Here is a 17,345-nt window from a genome sequence, read left to right as displayed (position 1 = left end):
ACACACACAGAAGGCTGAGGTTTCCTGAAATCTACAACTGACTTGAACTTGCACAAAGAGATTCACCCACACTAGAACACACACAGTCCTAGTATTAGCCAGATATGTCAACATTTTTCTCCAGTTTCTCCTGTGAAGGAGAAATGTTGCCAGTCATATTAACAAAGGATGGCCATCAAGCCATCAGGCACTTACCAGAGCCTCCAGTGGTGATCCCTGAGGGAATTTAGGATGGAGACGAAGGACCTACCCAGAGCTAAGCCCCGCCCCTCACTGCAGCCACCCACAAAGGTGCGCCCTGAGGGGCCTCAGCATGGGGAAGAACAGGATATTGGCCCTAGAGAGCTAAGGTGCATATCAAAGGAATGATTTCCCTGAGCACAGACTCCTGCATCTCCCCAAACACAGAAGAGAGCTAAATTCGTAAACTTGGGTTTCCCAGGTTGGCTCTAGAGGTAAAGAATCCACCTGCCAATGTGAAGGTTCGATCCCTGGGTTGGGAAGATCCCCTGGAGGAGGAAATGGCAACCTGCTCCAGCATTCTTGCCTGGAGAATCCCATGAACAGAGGAGCCTGGTGTGTTACAGTCCATGGAGCTGCAGAGAATCAGACATGACTGAGGGATTAAACACACACACATTAATTTGAGCTATCTAACAGTGAACTTTTGACTATCTGGTTTTTGTTATAAAACTCCTATATAATCCTGGCTCCTCCCTTACCTCTTTGGAACAGTCCTTCAGAGCTGAGAGGCTGTCTCCTGGGCTTAAGTCCTCAGGTTCATCCACCAAATAAAGCCTAATTCTCAACTTTTAGGCATGAGCTCTAAAATCAGACAAAGTTGGATTCAAGGATCCTGGACTTTCTATGTGTACTAGTAGAGTACCGACTTTCTCAGGGAGTTTGCCTGAGTTTTCTAGAGTTTGTAGATTAGGAGGGGGAGATTAAACTATCCAATATACAAATAATTGCTTACTTACAAAGCAAAGTGGGGGTTACTAAGAAAGTGTTTAAACCAGGAGCACTGACCTGGAGTAAGAGGTTAAGAAAAACTTAACTGGGTGAAACAGATCACCAGCCCAGGCTGGATGCATGAGACAAGTGCTCAGGGCTGGTGCACTGGGAAGACCCAGAGGGATGGGATGGAGAGGGAGGTGGGAGGGGGGATCGGGATGGGGAACACATGTAAATCCATGGCTGATTCATGTCAATGTATGACAAAACCCGCTACAATATTGTAAAGTAATTAGCCTCCAACTAATAAAAATAAATGGAAAAAAGAAAAACTTAACTGAAGAAAGGACATTGAATCTAAGAACTGAGGAAGGAGAAGCTGGGAGAGTAAGAGAGCTGCGGAGCAAAGAGGAAATCAGCTACCGAGATGTGTAAGGAGCTTGGCTTTTTCCAGGAGCTCAAAGAGGTAACACTGGCCCATGGCAAAGTGGCAGGATCTTGGGCCTGTTGCAAACCTGAGATTTTATCCTGAGGACAATGGGAAGCCACTGAGAGTTTGTAAAATGTGAATTGATGGAATCCGTTATATATATTCCTGCAATCACCCTACCTGGCTGCTTTGTAGAAAATAATTTGGAGCAGGGAGGAGGATTTGGACCTATTGCAGAAATTTAGATAATCGTCATGCGGGCTTAAAATTGGCACCTGAGAGGAGCAGACAGGTTCAAAAATATTTTAAGAAGGAGAATCAACAGGAAATGGTGTCTGACTATTGACTCCCAGGCAGGCCAGGGGCTCTTATAGCAACAGCAAAAGAAGGGCCCAAAATTATTTTGGAAAGAATTCAATATTCTGTTTGAAAAGCATCAGAATAGTCCCTGTGGGAAAATCAAAATTTAAAAGACTTACTTTAGTTATGATATGCTTTAGTTTGTTTTTTTCATTTCAAAATAGAGTTAAGCACATTTTTGTGCTGAACCCTCCCCAAAGGATTGATGCAACACTATTCCCAAGTTCCAACATAAGCAAATAGGTGGAGGATGGCGCCATTTACTGAGATGGGGAACTCAGAGGATGGAGCAAGAGGGGTTGAAATTAGGTAAGCAGAGGGTTTTCCCAGGTGGTTCAGCGACAAAGAATCCACCTTCCAATGCAGGAGACACGGTTCGATCCCTGGGTCGGGAAGATCCCCTGGAGGAGGAAATGGGAACCCACTCCCAGTATTCTTGCGTGAGAAATCCCATGGACAGAGGAGCCTGGCAGGTTACAATCCATGGGGCCACAAAAGAGTCGGACACAACTGAGGGGCTGACCGTCCAGCCTTGCCCACACTAAGACGTCAAAGTGGAAGCATGGAACTGAGCAGGCAATTGGTGAGCAGAAGCTCCAGGTGGAGTCACCCACTTGAGGGATGCCTGGGTCTGCATAGTGATAGCAGCCTTAGCAAAGACTGCTAGGTGAAAGTGAATACAGGATGAGAAGAAAAGAGAGGCTAGGATGAGTTGTGACAAAGGCTAAAATATAATCACCCAGCACCCAATGATGAAGCTGCAAAGGAGTCAGTGACCAGAGAGAAAGAGCATGAGGTTTCATCAGGAGGCTGTGGATAATCTTGTCACATGATGCTGAGAAATGATGTAAGGTGAAAACCGTCCACTGAATTTAGCCAAACGGAGATCATCATCGGGGTTGAAAGTAGCTGTTTGGTAGAGCGGTGACAGAAGAACGGTTATCGTAGTAGTTGGAGAGGGGGGACCCTGAGGGAAGGAAGTGAGGGTGAACACTTCAGAGACAGGAGAGGAGGAAATGAGGTGGATGGTGGGCTTTTGTGAAGCTTGGAGAGACCTGGGAATGCTGAGGGACAAACTGAATAGAAGGGGGGAAACCACAGATTCGGGAGAGTGAAGGAATAATCACTAATGGAAGGGAGGAAGAGACAGCATCCAGATCTCATGTGGAGGGACTGCCTTACTGAGAAGAAGAGACACTACTTCTAGCATAACGAGAGGAAAGGAAGAACACATCCTTTCACAATATACTACAGCTACACATGGTGGCTCAGACGGTAAAGCGTCTGCCTACAATGCGGGAGACCCGGGTTCAATCCCTGGGTCGGGAAGATCTCCTGGAGAAGGAAATGGTAACCCACTCCAGTATTCTTGCCTGGAAAATCCCATGGATGGATAAGCTTGGTAGGCTACAGTCCATGGGGTCTCAAAGAGTCGGACACGACTGAGTGACTTCACTTTCACACATACATCTACCATTCCTTGGTGGCTCAGATGGTAAAGAATCTGCCTGCAGTGCAGGAGACCCAGGTTCAATCCCTGGGTCTGGAAGATCCCCTGGCAAAAGGAATGGCAACCCACTCCAGCATTCTTGCCTGATTTGGGCTTCTCAGGTGGCTCAGTGTTAAGGGATCCACTTGCAAGGCAGGAGACGTGGGTTCGATCCCTGGGGCGGGAAGATCCCCTGAAAAATGAAATGGCAACCCACTCCAGTGTTCTTGCCTAAGAAATCTCATGGATGGAGGAGCCTGGTGGGCTGTAGTCCATGGGGATGTAAAAGACACATGACTTAGCAATTAAACAATAACAGCCCATATATCTATATCTACACAGTAATGATATCAAATACTATTGATACATATGATATAGATATCTCTCATATAGGATAATACTATGGTCTATTTCAGTCTCCTGCATTGTAGGCAGATTCTTCACTGTCTGAGCCAGCAGGGAAGCCCAAGAATGCTGGAGTAGGTAGCCTATCCCTTCTCCAGGGGAATTTCCCGACCCAGGAATCAAACCAGGTCTCCTGCATTGCAGGTGGATTCTTTATCAGCTGAGCTACCCAGAAAGCCCAGCCACTCATCCGCTCCTTAGCAAATCACGCTGATATACACAAGTCATCACACATCTGATAATAGGTACAACTCTTGGCAAGTTCTCCTATTAATTCTTGCTGTGACTCATTTATGGAGCATTTTGTGTCAACTAAAAATAGACACATCTATGAACAAGGAAGACATTTGATGGATTATACATCCTAGCTAAACTAGTTCCTTTCTCGACAGCATTCAACAAAACTTCCAAAGCCTGCATTTTGAACGTTATCACTACTCGGCTACTATCGCTGCTTATCTCTCTCTTTGGAATCAGATAAACAGATGTGTCTCCACTTTGAGAACATCACTATGAAATCCCATAAACATGTGAATTTACAAATTAGATTCTAACAGCTTCTTTTATTTCTGAAATTTTTGTAGTGTCCTTGGTAGCTCAGATGGTAAAGAATCCACTTATAATGCAGGAGACCCAAGTTTGATCTCTGGGTCAGGAAGATCCCCTGGAGAAGGGAATGACAATCCACTCCAGTATTCTTGCCTGGAGAATCCCCATGGACAGAGGAGCCTGGTGGGCTACAGTCCATGGGGTTGCAAAGAGTCGGACACTACTGAGAAACTCAGCACACACACACACACACTCCAAGATATATGAATTGAGGACCTACAGGTCCAAGGCTGGACTTTTATTTATAAAGAAGAAACAGAAAGGTGGGGATTACTGGGCTATTACCCCAGGGAAGAAAATTTGCATATTTCTTAATCATTTAATCTAGTATTTAAAAATCATTCACACACATACAGATCATCTACTGGTCTTGTTAAAATTTAGATTCTAATTTAGTGATCAGAGTGGGTCCTAGGAATCTGCACTTATAAACAAGTTTCCAGATGCTATCAATGCTACTGGTTCTTGGATCACACTCGGGGTAGCAAGGGATTAACTTGTGGAAGAGCATAAGTAGTTTATAGAAGCAGTAAAGGAAAAGGCTGATAAATTAGATTTTTGCTGTTCATTACTGAGTTGTAGCTGACTCTTTGCAACCCCATGGACTGCCAGGCTCCTCTGTCCATAGGATTTTCCAGGAAAGAATACTGGAGTGGGTTGCCATTTCCTTCTCCAGGGGATCTTCCCAACCCAGGGATCAAACCTGCATCTCCTGCACTGGCAGATGGATTCTTTACCTCTGTGCTACCAGGGAAGTCCCTGGTAAATGTAATTATGGACATTTAATGGATAAAGGATCTAGTATTCAGAATATGTATAGAATACTAACAAATTGATAAGAAAAAGACAAAAACATAAGAAAGAAAAAATGAGCAAAGGGCATTATATTAACAGAGATAAATATTCAAGTGGCCAATAAGCATGTAAAAAGATGTTTAATCTTACTGGAAATGAGGAGAATGCAAAATAAGTGATAATGAAATGATATTTTATATTCACATTATTGGCAATATAATAATATTGATAAGTGTTTTTAGGAATACAGGTAACTTGCTAGTGAGAGTGCAAATTAGTACAAATGCATTAGAAAATAATTTGTCAAAACTGAAGTTGAAAAGATAACCTGTCCCAAAGAGGCATACATGAGGATATACATCTCAGCATTGTTTATCCTAGAAAAAAGTGGAAACAACCTAAATGTCCATCAGTTGAGGAATGGATACTATTTATTCACACAGAGGACTATCATACAGCAGTTATAATGTCTGTACATGAGGTTTTATATGTCTGGACATGAGGAATTCTAAACAATTTCTCCGTTGAGAAAAATTTTAAAAATACAAAATATGTGCTATGTCATGCTATTTTATCTTATAAATTTTAAACACATGATAACTAGAATATTTGTGTAGAGACATGCAACATGATCGTTCATGGGAAGGACAAACATCATTTTAGGAAGAGTTATTTCCTCTGAAACAGGAAGGAAGGGTGAGAGATGAACAGTGAAACTTCACAAGTTTCAATCATGGTTTACGTCTTTCAAAAGAACAGAGATCTCAAACAAATATGGTGAAATGTTAACGTCTTTTCAATTAGAGTGGTTATGTGTGAGTGACTATTATATTATTTTCTGTACTAATTTCCTGTACTTTAATGTACAAGTGAAATGTTTTGATTCAGGAACAAAACAACTTATTTCTCTTAAAGTCAACATGATTGAGGCATAATTTACTTAAGAATGGATACACCCATTTTAAGTGTATACTTTGATGGGCTTTGACAAATGTATATACCATTATGCCATTTAATTACCACCCTAAGCCAGATATGTGTTTTCCTCCTCCACTTCCACCTTCTAGGAAAAAAACCACCATTCTGATTTTTCATCATGCACAGATTAATATTATCTTTTGTACAATTTCTTTTGTGTCTGGTTTCTCTCAGGAAAATGTCTTTGAGAAGATATCATCATATATTGGTAATTTGTTCATTTTTATGGATATACCTTTATTTCTCTGTTTACCTATATTGATGGACATTTGGGTTGTTTCCAGTTTGGGTCTCTAATAAACCAAGGTGCTATGGATATGCACAGGGTTTTTTGTGGACAGATGCTCAAACTTCTTTTGGGTAAACATCTAGTGACATTTGTCAATTTATGTATTGCAAATATTTTTCCTTAGCCAATGGCTTGCCTTTTTTCAAATTTTAAAGACAAGAAAAGGAAAAAATAAATAAAAGGAATTCCAGCAATGGACAAAAGTAGGAAGCTTGTACCAAAAAATCCAAATTTTAAACACATGAAAAGATAACTTACTATTAAAAGTGCAAGTAAAGCAATAATATTTATTTATTTTGCCTATTAGGCTGGCAAGGATTAAGAAGATTGCCAGGACCTAGTCAGCAGGAGAAATGAGCATATTTATTCACACTTTGTGGAAATTTGAAAAGGTGTGACCTTTTCAAAGGCAATATAAATTAAACATATTTTCTTAAAAGCATACAATTCTTACTCATCATACTCACTTCCGTAGATATGTGGTTCCAGAACTTTTTTTTACAGAAAGTTTGTTTTTTTACAGAATTTACAGAAATATACAAATTTGCACCAAAAATATGTACCAGGGCATTTATTACAGCATTGTTTAAGAAAAATTAAAGACACATAAAGTATGTCAATAAGCTAATGAATAAGTAAATTATCAGGCTTCCATACAACAGAATACTATGCAACCATGAAAATCAGTATAATGAGTTTGTGTGTATTTATGTGGGAAGATATCTAAGATCACATTTTTAGTGATAAAAACAAGTTGTAAAATAATATGCAGAGTATTACCCTACTATATAAAAGCAAATTAATAGATATAGCTACATGGATAGGTTTGATATACACATAGGTAAATATCTGGACCAACCTTTACGATGCTATGCAGTAGTGGTTACCTCTGGGGTGAGGAATTAGAGGGGACTTCTAATTTCTAATTCACCTATATCTGTATGGCTTTATTTTTTTTAATAATGAACAAATTTGCTTCTTCAATCAAAATAAAAGGTTTGAAATGAAAAATAATAAATAGAAAAGCTGATAGAAGCTGACAATCATAACAGCTAACATTTAATGATTATTTATGATGTGGTAGGCATATTTCTCAGCACTTTACATGTATCAACTTATTGAATCCTCACAAAACTCCTTGGGGTATATTTTATTGAGTCCATATTACAGATGAAGACACTGAGGTACAGAGAGATTAAGCAACTTGCTTATGATCAAACAGCTAGTAAGCAGTGGAGTCAAGATTTGAAGTCATACTTGTCTGTCTACAATACCCTAACTCTCGGGACTATGCCATTTGTCTACTGAGGAAAAATTAAAATATGTTAGGAAGGAAAAGGATATCTTAGAAGATCCTAGTTCATAACAGTCCTGAAAAACTGGCTACCCATTGACTACTGTACAAGTTGTGAGCATAAAGTAATAATGACTGTGTCTTTTTTTATTTTATTTATTTATTTATTTATTTTTGACTGTGTCTTTTTATTGGTTTCAATGTATACCAGATACCTTATTGGGGCCTTCTACTTACATTATTCTGTTTGGCTACAAAATATCAAAATATATCTGCAAATTCCTCATATTTTATCATCTTCAAAATTACCTCCCTGCTCCAAAATACCATCACCTCTCATCCGGGGTACTGCCATCATTTCTTTCTTTTTTTTTTTAATGGTCCAAGTTTTTATTTGTAGCACTAGAGTACAACATACATTATCAATTATCTGTTAAAGTCAAATATCACTGTAATTAGTTTTTTTAATTGAAATATAGCCGATCTACAATGTTGTATTAGTTTCAGGTTTACAGCAAAGTGATTCAGATGTGTGTGTGTGTGTGTGTGTGTGTGTATTCTTTTTCAGATTCTTGTCCCTTATAGTTTATTGCAAAATATTGAGTAGAGTTCCCTGTGCTATATAGTGGATCTTTGCTGGTTATTTATCTCACATATAGTAGTGTGTATATTTTTCTAATTATCCCACCACACCCTTTTCCTCTTTGGCAGCCTTAAGTTTGTTTTCTTTATCTGTGAACCTAGAGATTATCATACTAAGTGAAGTAAGCCACACACAGAAAGACAAATATCATATGATATTATTTATATGTGGATTAAAAAATAAAATGATACCAATGAACTTATATACAAAGCAGAAATATACCCTGCACATCACAGTGTCCTGCCTCCACCATAACAGTTTTCACAACCCAGGAGTCAGAATGATCCTTTTAAGGGAAATGCCTTCCTCTTTTCAAGACCCCCCAATCGCTTCCCTACTCATTCAAAATAAAAGGCAAAGTCCAGCCAATAGCCTACATCATTTGGCTCTCTACCTCAATGAGCTCATCTCCCATCCCAGACTCATAAGCAAGGAATCATTAAATCACTCTACATGTGTTAATGATCTGTAAGTGATTCTATTAGTAAGTATTGAACCAGTAATCAAGCTGAGTTTTGACACTGGTTACTGGACTCCCTACATTACACTGTACTTTGATAAAATGGTTATTTTTTTTTTTGCAGGAATATGAGACATAACATAGATATCCAAATGAAATTTCTCCTTCTCTGTGCAGCCACTTGGTCTAGCATTGCTGAAACTGCTGGGAATGTGCTTTGACTCTTTTGGAAGAGACTCTGGAGCCTGAGTTATGTTCTAGTAAAAAGCCATGGAGGTGAAAATCCGAAATCTCTGTACTTGTACTAGATTCATAAAAGAGATTTATTTTGAAGAACAATTTGGAACTTAAATGGATGAAAAATATTAAAGATTTTCAAGAAAAAAATATGCTTTGGGGTGACAAAGAGTGGCTGTAAAGAAATGGACTTGATGATCTCCTGTGACTCATAGACTAACTCAAGAGACAATTCGACAAGAAGAATTATGAGGGGTATATGGCAGTAGTTGTATGACTAGGTTATTTCCTAGATGACTACTTCTAAGGCTCGTGTGATGCAATGATAATGCCTTAGATTATGACACTCTTGTTTGTGCCAGACATTGGTTTAAGCACTCTATGTATTAATTAAGTTTGCCTATCACAGAAAACTGAGGTACAGAGAAGTTGTGACCTAAAGTTAGCTAAAATGTGGTAGGGCTGAGGTTTGAATACAGAGTCTAGTTCCAGAATCTAAGCTCCAAAAACTACACTATGTTGTTGTTGTTGTTCAGTCACTAAGTTGTGTCCGATTCTTTGTGACCTCGTGGACCGTAGCCCGCCAGGCTTCTCTGTCCTTCACCATCTCCTGGAGTTTGCTCAAATTCATGTCCACTATACTGCCTTTTGAAAGAGCACAGAGTAGGGGTCTTCAAACTTATAGATCACACATCTCATTCATAACCAACCAGAAACCAGAAAATAAAAGAGCTCGTCTATTTACCCATGCACCTCAACTTTCCTAGGTAGATATCTAGCATTTGAAGCTCTCAACTGGTAACAGAATCAGTGAAAAGTTGGAGTAATGAGGCTCAGAAAAAATAAAGGCAGAGATCGAGAAAAGGTACACAGCAGAAGCAATACGTGTGTGTATGCATGTACCAATATACTGTGTATATTGTAAAACATACACAAAAACTTAAATGATGAGATAAAGAATGCTGCTGCTGCTAAATCACTTCAGTCATGTCCGACTCTGTGTGACCCCATAGACGTCAGCCCACCAGGCTCCCCCATCCCTGGGACTCTCCAGGCAAGAACACTGGAGTGGATTGCCATTTCCTTCCCCAATGCATAAAAGTGAAAAGTGAAAGTGAAGTTGCTCAGTCGTGTCTGACTCTTAGCGACCCCATGGACCACAGCCTACCAGGCTCCTCCATCTATGGGATTTTCCAGGCGAGAGTACTGGAGTGGGGTGCCATTGCCTTCTCCAGAGATAAAGAATAAACATAACTAAAAGCTCTAATATTTGGTTTGCTCCACCAAGATGGATTATCTTGAGCATCCCCTCGGTGGGGGGAGGGGAGGATCACACACCTCAATTGAGAAAATAGGCTTGCAATTGCATGGTTTTGAATTCTGGCTTTACCACTTGTTACCTGAGTCATCCGGGCAAGTTGCTTATTCTTAGCCTCTGATTCTTTATCTGTTAAATCAGCATAATAACTCCTAATGTGCTTGAAACCTGTAGTGCCTGGCTTTCAGCGAGTTTTTTCCATATGGTTTACTTTCCCTCATAATACAAAATTCCCCTTATTTGCTTTATGGTCTGTGTCTTAAAATTCACTATTCCACTAATGAAGTTGGAAGCAGCTCTGCAGTTTGATTTGGTGTGTCTAGGTGGCGCTAGATCAATAGCTTTGTCATGCTGCATAATTCCAAACATTGTACTGCTGTCTGACAGCAAGAAAACTGTTGGGCAGAGACATGGAGAAGAACCAATGTGCATTTTAATTTGCACAGAACACTATAGGAACTGGGAGGAAGGAGGATTTAACGACTGTCCAGACACTCAAAAAATGAATGGCCCGACTGTTCAGTAATTGTGTATCTGTGAACAAAAGTTCCCTTTTACATGTGCTATTTGTCATTGCCCTTTTGATTGGAATCGGGCTTGAACTATAAGAGCATTTTGAACTATTTTTATCTGTGCCTTTACATGGGTACCTTTTCCTAACAGGGTCCCTTGGCTACAGTCAGCGACTGAAAATTTCACCTTTGACCCCAACTCTGGGCTTTTGTTTCTTCTTTCCCCTCCTCCTAGATTGCTAGGACTGTAGGGTTTCTTTGCAACAAAGCTAACCAGAAAATAAATATACTTGAAGGCATGTCAGTCAGGTTTCTGACAAACAGGTGAAACCTTCTTATTAGAATAATTTGAAATGGGTTTATTGACAAAGGAACAAATGTCAACGGGCTGGAAGGGGGTTGGGGCACAAACACAGGTATAGCCAAGACCCAGGGCTAAAGGCCAGGAACTGTTGCTCTTCCTTGGCCCAAAGAGATGGAGCGAGGGAGAGTTCATTGGAACTTGGAAGGAGCGTGGTATAAAGTAGGTCACCTTGATAGGAACATGCATTTCTATCAAGGAACAGCCAAGCTGGATGGACACCTGCTCTCACTATCCTTCTAATCTCTTCCTTCATCTTTCAGTTACATTCTTGAGAGCAAAGTCCTAGATGGGAACATCCAATTGGCTGAGGTTAGTTCACCTGCTAGATCACCCTCTTTGCTAAGAGGTGGGGACAGGAAATATTGTCTCCTTTGCTTCATCAGGGGCTTCCCAGGTGACTCAGACAGTAAAGCGTCTGCTTGCAATGCAGGAGACCAGGGTTCGATCCCTGGGTTGGGAAGATCCCCTGGAGAAGGAAATGACAACGCACTCCAGTATTCTTGCCTGGGAAATTCCATGGACGGACAGTCCATGGGGTCACAAAGAGTTGGACATGACTGAGCAACTTCACTTTCTTTCACTTTGGCTTCCTTGATGGGAACTGGACTGCTACCTTCTTTTAAGACTCACACACTTGGGAATTTCTAGATATTCAGAAGGGCTCAAAAAACAAGGCAGTTTTCTGTCTCCTCTAAAAAAAGACAAATCTCCATTAACAAATGACCTCCTAAATATCCTTTGTAATCTGCAGCAGTAAGACTGTCAGACAAAAGTAGAGATTTGGTTTTTATTTCCAGTTCTCTGTCTTTTCTCTCTCATTTCCTTCCTTCCCCATTTCCTAATCTTAGGAAGTTCCCTTTATCTCTCTAGATCTTTCTACAAGAAACCAGGACTAAGATCCTCAAATCTAATCAGGGGTTCAACTGTTGGACAGCCAAATAATATAATCAGCCCACCCAATAGAATGCCTTAATCAATGATTTCCTGATAGAACACCTAAACCCGTTGTGCTGTTAATATCTAAACTTTATTGAGCATGTATTTCTCTCAATACAATGTTGAGATTTTTTTTTTTGCAGCTGCTATTTATATAGAAGGGCTTCCCTGGTGGCTCAGTGATAAAGAATACTCCTGCCAAGTAGGAGACTCAGGTTTGACCCCTGGGTTGGGAAGATCTCTTGGAGAAGGAAATGACAACCCACCCCAGTATTCTTGCCTGGGAAATCCCATGGACAGAGGAGCCTGGTGGGCTACAGTCCATGGGGTCACAAAAGAGTCAGACACGACTTAGTGAGTAAACAACATTTACATAAAAAGTGTTTATGTTTATGTCCGTAACATGCAGTGTAGCATTTTTTTTAACAGATACAGTAATAAATGAAACAGACATAAGAGACTTTTGCTTTTTTGTGTGTATCACAAGGAACATCAATATTTCCTCTGAGAAACCCACTCACAATTTTCTTGAGACTTCCTTGTCTCCAGTCTTGAATCGTATTCCTTCCATGCACCTAATCATTTGGCCAAATTAACTAGTGTTTATGAATCAGAATAGACCCATGCCTCAGGGCTTCTCTCCCTCCAGGTCAAATGTCAGGAGGTATAAGGCTTGATACCTGGGAGCATTTTCCTTCTTCATCCCTTGGATTCAATATAGCTGTTCAATCTACAGTGAATCTTTCATTATTGTATCCAGACAATCCAAAATCACATTTCTCATCCTTGATCAAGCATCCTTAGGCTTTATTCTCACACACACTTCCCAGAGTTTTTCAACATAAACTAGATATCTGGGAGTTCTTTGGCCTTCTCTGGCTTTGACTTTGTCATTGCCAGCCCACTCCAAGGGCCATGCTGGAATCTGACAATCTTGGAGGTTGGTGGAGAAGGATGAAGTGAACTGACTTCAGCTTGCAAGGCAACTCCCTTAAGTAATAGAATGTCTTCAATCAAGAAAAGGACAGTTTCATCAGACAAGCTAAGGGAGATTTCTTGAGCTGACAAGGGAGATTCAATGAGACTTAAGGGTTCAGCACTCTTAGGATTCTCTAAATCCTCTCATATATTTCCATGTCAATTTTCCAGCATTCGGTCTAACCCAAATAATGCCAAAATGTGCACCTCAGAAACCTGTCAGGGTTGTGAATACCACTGACACTGTAATTCATCAGCACCCAGGATCAGACCAAAGTTTGAGTTTATCTTTGACCATCTCAGATCAGTGCAGGCCAATGACTTTTTCCCGCCATTAAGCCATACATTATAAGAAGCAGCCATTTCATTGGCTGTCATTGAACTCTTCATGCCCTTCATGCTATTCTTAAATCATATTCTTCATCAGCATTCCAGGTGGCCATAAGCAATGGTTTAAGCAGCTGTTTTGCCACTGTATTTCCGAGGGGGAGTTTTAATGTCATTTAATCATTCTAGATTTTTTTTTCATTTATTTTTATTAGTTGGAGGCTAATTACTTTACAATATTGTAGTGGCTTTTGTCATACATTGACATGAATCAGCCACGGAGTTACACGTATTCCCCATCCCGATCCCCCCTCCCACCTCCCTCTCCACCCAATTCCTCTGGGTCTTCCCAGTGCACCAGGCCTGAGCACTTGTCTCATGCATCCCACCTGGGCTGGTGATCTGTTTCACTATAGATAATATACATGCTGTTCTCGCGAAACATCCCACCCTCGCCTTCTCCCACAGAGTCCAAAAGTCTGTTCTGTACATCTGTGTCTCTTTTTCTGTTTTGCATATAGGGTTATCATGAAGCTGTGGTACATATACACCATGGAATATTACTCAGCCATTAAAAAGAATTCATTTGAATCAGTTCTAATGAGATGGATGAAACTGGAGCCCATTATACAGAGTGAAGTAAGCCAGAAAGATAAAGAACATTACAGCATACTAACACATTCCAGATTTTTTATCACTTTTCCCTAAGGGTCAGTTGCCTGCAGTTCGCTTTGTGGTACAGATTTCTGAATCAGTCAGAGTTCTTGGGGTTAAAAAAAAAAGACAGTGGGAAATCATCAGGAAACTCATAGAATTCCTGGAGAGGAATGCTTGATTAAAGTATGGAAAGTAGCGAGGCAAGGTAGCAGATTGGGTTAGGATGGTACTGCTGACTCTGCTGTAGTCCACGGCCACTGCTGGCTCTAGTCACTATGGCAAGAGTGTGCCAGTCGCTAGACACTGCCAGAAAGGCTGGTAGATCACAGCATTGTCGACTCATCTCCCAGGCTCTTTTTCCTTAGTCCTTCAAGATTCAAAGCCCCAGGTGAGAGAATCTGCTGGATCACGTGCCCATGATCTGACTTTGCAGGGGGTGGAGAGAGGGAGAGAATATTTTAACACCAAGGCTCTACACTAACACTCACACAATGAGAAATGGAAGGGGTTTTGGAAGCTGAGTACAGTAAGTCCCCTACATATGAACCTTCAAGTTGAGAACTTTCAAAGATGTGGACGAGCCTTCGCATGTCTAATCATGTAAGTTAGTGTTCGTGTGTGGTATATACATTGTCATGTGCATGCATCCTTTATGCTTTTGTGTACTTTACTGGACAAGACGGTGTAGAGTATAGTATCTTTATTTCAAGCCCAGGAAGTCTGGAAGCAGGTATAAAAGCAGCAGTGATGTAGCTGGTACTGCTAAGAAGTGCCAAACGATAACAATGGAAATAGAAGAGAAAATAATTGAGAGAGTGGAGTGAGGAGATAAGATGGTAGACATTACTTATTTTGTGTTTGCTTTTTATGTATTATTTGTGTGAAAAGTATTACAAACCTATAACAGTACAGTACTGTATAGCTGATTGTATTAGTTGGGTACCTAGGCTAACTTTGTTGGACTTACAAACAAATTGGATTTATGAATGCACTCTCAGAAGGGAACTCGTTTGTATGTAGGGGATTTACTTGGTGAAAATTCCTCCTACTCAATCATGGAAAGAGCTTTCACTAGGAGTCCACAAGCTGTTTTCTATTTCTCATTCCCTCACTGGCTTTCTTTTTCCCTCATTACCAGATTTTGAGAAAATCAGTGTACCTCTCTGGTCCTCTGGAGAAGAAGTGAAGTCGCTCAGTCCTGTCTGACTCTTTGCGACCCCATGGACTGTAGCCTACCAGCCTCCTTGTTCCATGGGATTTTCCAGGCAAGAGTACTGGAGTGGGTTGCCATTTCCTTTTCCAGGGGATCTTCCCGACTCAGGGAATGAACCCGGGTCTCCCGCTTTGTAGGGATGCTTTACCATCTGAGCTACCAGGGAGGCCCCTCTGGAGGAGAGAGCTGGACTAAGATATCAATGGTCCATCTATGTCTAACACTCTATGATCTCAGATCTCTGAAGAATCTAGTAAGAAAGGTGCTATGATTACATTAAAAGTTTAATAAAGGCAGAATCTAACATCTTTCCTTTTATCTAATGAGTAGTTTTAGAAGATCATTTTTGACACTGTTTCTCATTGTATGTGAAAGTTCTACATATGTCAACAAGCCATAATATGTATAGAATTCCTCTTATAATAGTAGATATTGAAGAATTTTGACCATACTTGCCTTTTGACATTTCATTTTTATTTCAATAGCTCCCTCAGTACCTGTCTCCCTCCCATCCCCCACCCCATGATCCCACCCAAGTTAAAATGTATATAAAAATCAAGGTGAACCTTAGGGAAAGCAGTGATAAAGGAAGTTAATATTCCAAGAGGCCTTAGGGTCTTATCAAGGTTGAATCATCAGTTTTACTTTAAATCTCTTATCTATCTAATTATTTCACCACTTTGATTAAATGAAGCTAAAATTGGTATTGATGAAAAGAGAAAGCACAATCAAAGAAGCAGATAAGCAAATAATTGAATGCAAATAACATTTAATTATACTCACTTAATAAAGTTAAGGAATAGTGTCAGGTGCCAACATTACTTTGTCAAATCAAAGGGCAGTGTTGGGATAAAAATAAAATCACAGATGGATTTGAAAATTGTAATCAATTTCAAAATCATTAAATAATACTTTTATATGAATTTTTTAAAATTAATTAATTTATTTTTTTTCAGTGGGTTTTGTCATACATTGACATGAATCAGCAATAGATTTACACGTATTCTTTTATATGAATTTGGTTCGAAAACAACCCTGGATCCTGGGTTGTGAATATGTTCAGAGCTTCTAATAGAAACCCAATTCTTTTCATCATGCCACATGCATTATTCATTTGTCAAATCCTACTAAAGTCCCTAGTCTTCCCTAAACACAAAGAAATAGGTGGGCTTCCAGGTAAGGCAATTATACTTAATTTAAACCACTCTCTATAGATAACCAACAAGAACCTACTGTAAAGCATAGAGAAATATATTCAATATCTTTTAATAACCTATAATGGAAAAGAATCTGAAAATACATATTTTATATACATATATATAAATCACTTTTCTATGCACCTGAAACCAACACAACATTATAAATCAACTATACTTCAATAAAAAAAATTTTTTTTAAGCTGTCCTATCCCAGGTAGCTCAGTGGTGAAGAATCTGCTTGCCAATGCAGGAGATGCGGGTTCGATCCCTGGGTCGGGAAGATCCCCTGGAGTAGGAAATGGCAACCCAACTGCAATATTCTTGCCTGGAGAATCCCATGGACAGAGGATCCTGGCAGGCTACAGTCCATGGTGTCACAAAGAGCTGCACACGACTGAGCGACCAAGCATACACATGCACATAGGTATCATAATAGGAAAATGAGCAAATAGCTTTTCTGTAAGTTGATTAAACAGTGTCTTCTAAACTCAATAATGTGTTTACTCTGTCCTTTACCTAATCCAAGGTTACCTGGATGATTTCTTCTCTCTGTCCGGTTCCCTGCTGCTCTGAAGCAGGGTGCATAAGAAACACCGGGTAGTGATATAAACTAACAAACACTTGCCGAAGAGATGTGGACTGCACATTCATTGCAGACAAAGAGCTCGCAGGTAAGGGAAGAGTCACTGATGTCATTAGAAACTGAAGATGATCGTGATGTGTTATTCTCATATGGATGCTGCAAAATGAATTTGCTCACATCTCCAGAGACATTTTATGTTCAATTGATTAGGGACACTGACACCAACTTTAGAAAATGACGGGGTTGTTTTCATGTCCCTCATGGCTTTGAACAAACAGGCTATAGTTGTAAATTTTAACTGGCAAAAAAGAGTAG

The sequence above is a fragment of the Cervus canadensis genome, chromosome X (assembly GCF_019320065.1).
Source record: "Cervus canadensis isolate Bull #8, Minnesota chromosome X, ASM1932006v1, whole genome shotgun sequence".
NCBI classification, from domain to species: Eukaryota; Metazoa; Chordata; class Mammalia; order Artiodactyla; family Cervidae; genus Cervus; species Cervus canadensis.
Note: the sequence above shows the minus strand (reverse complement) of the source record.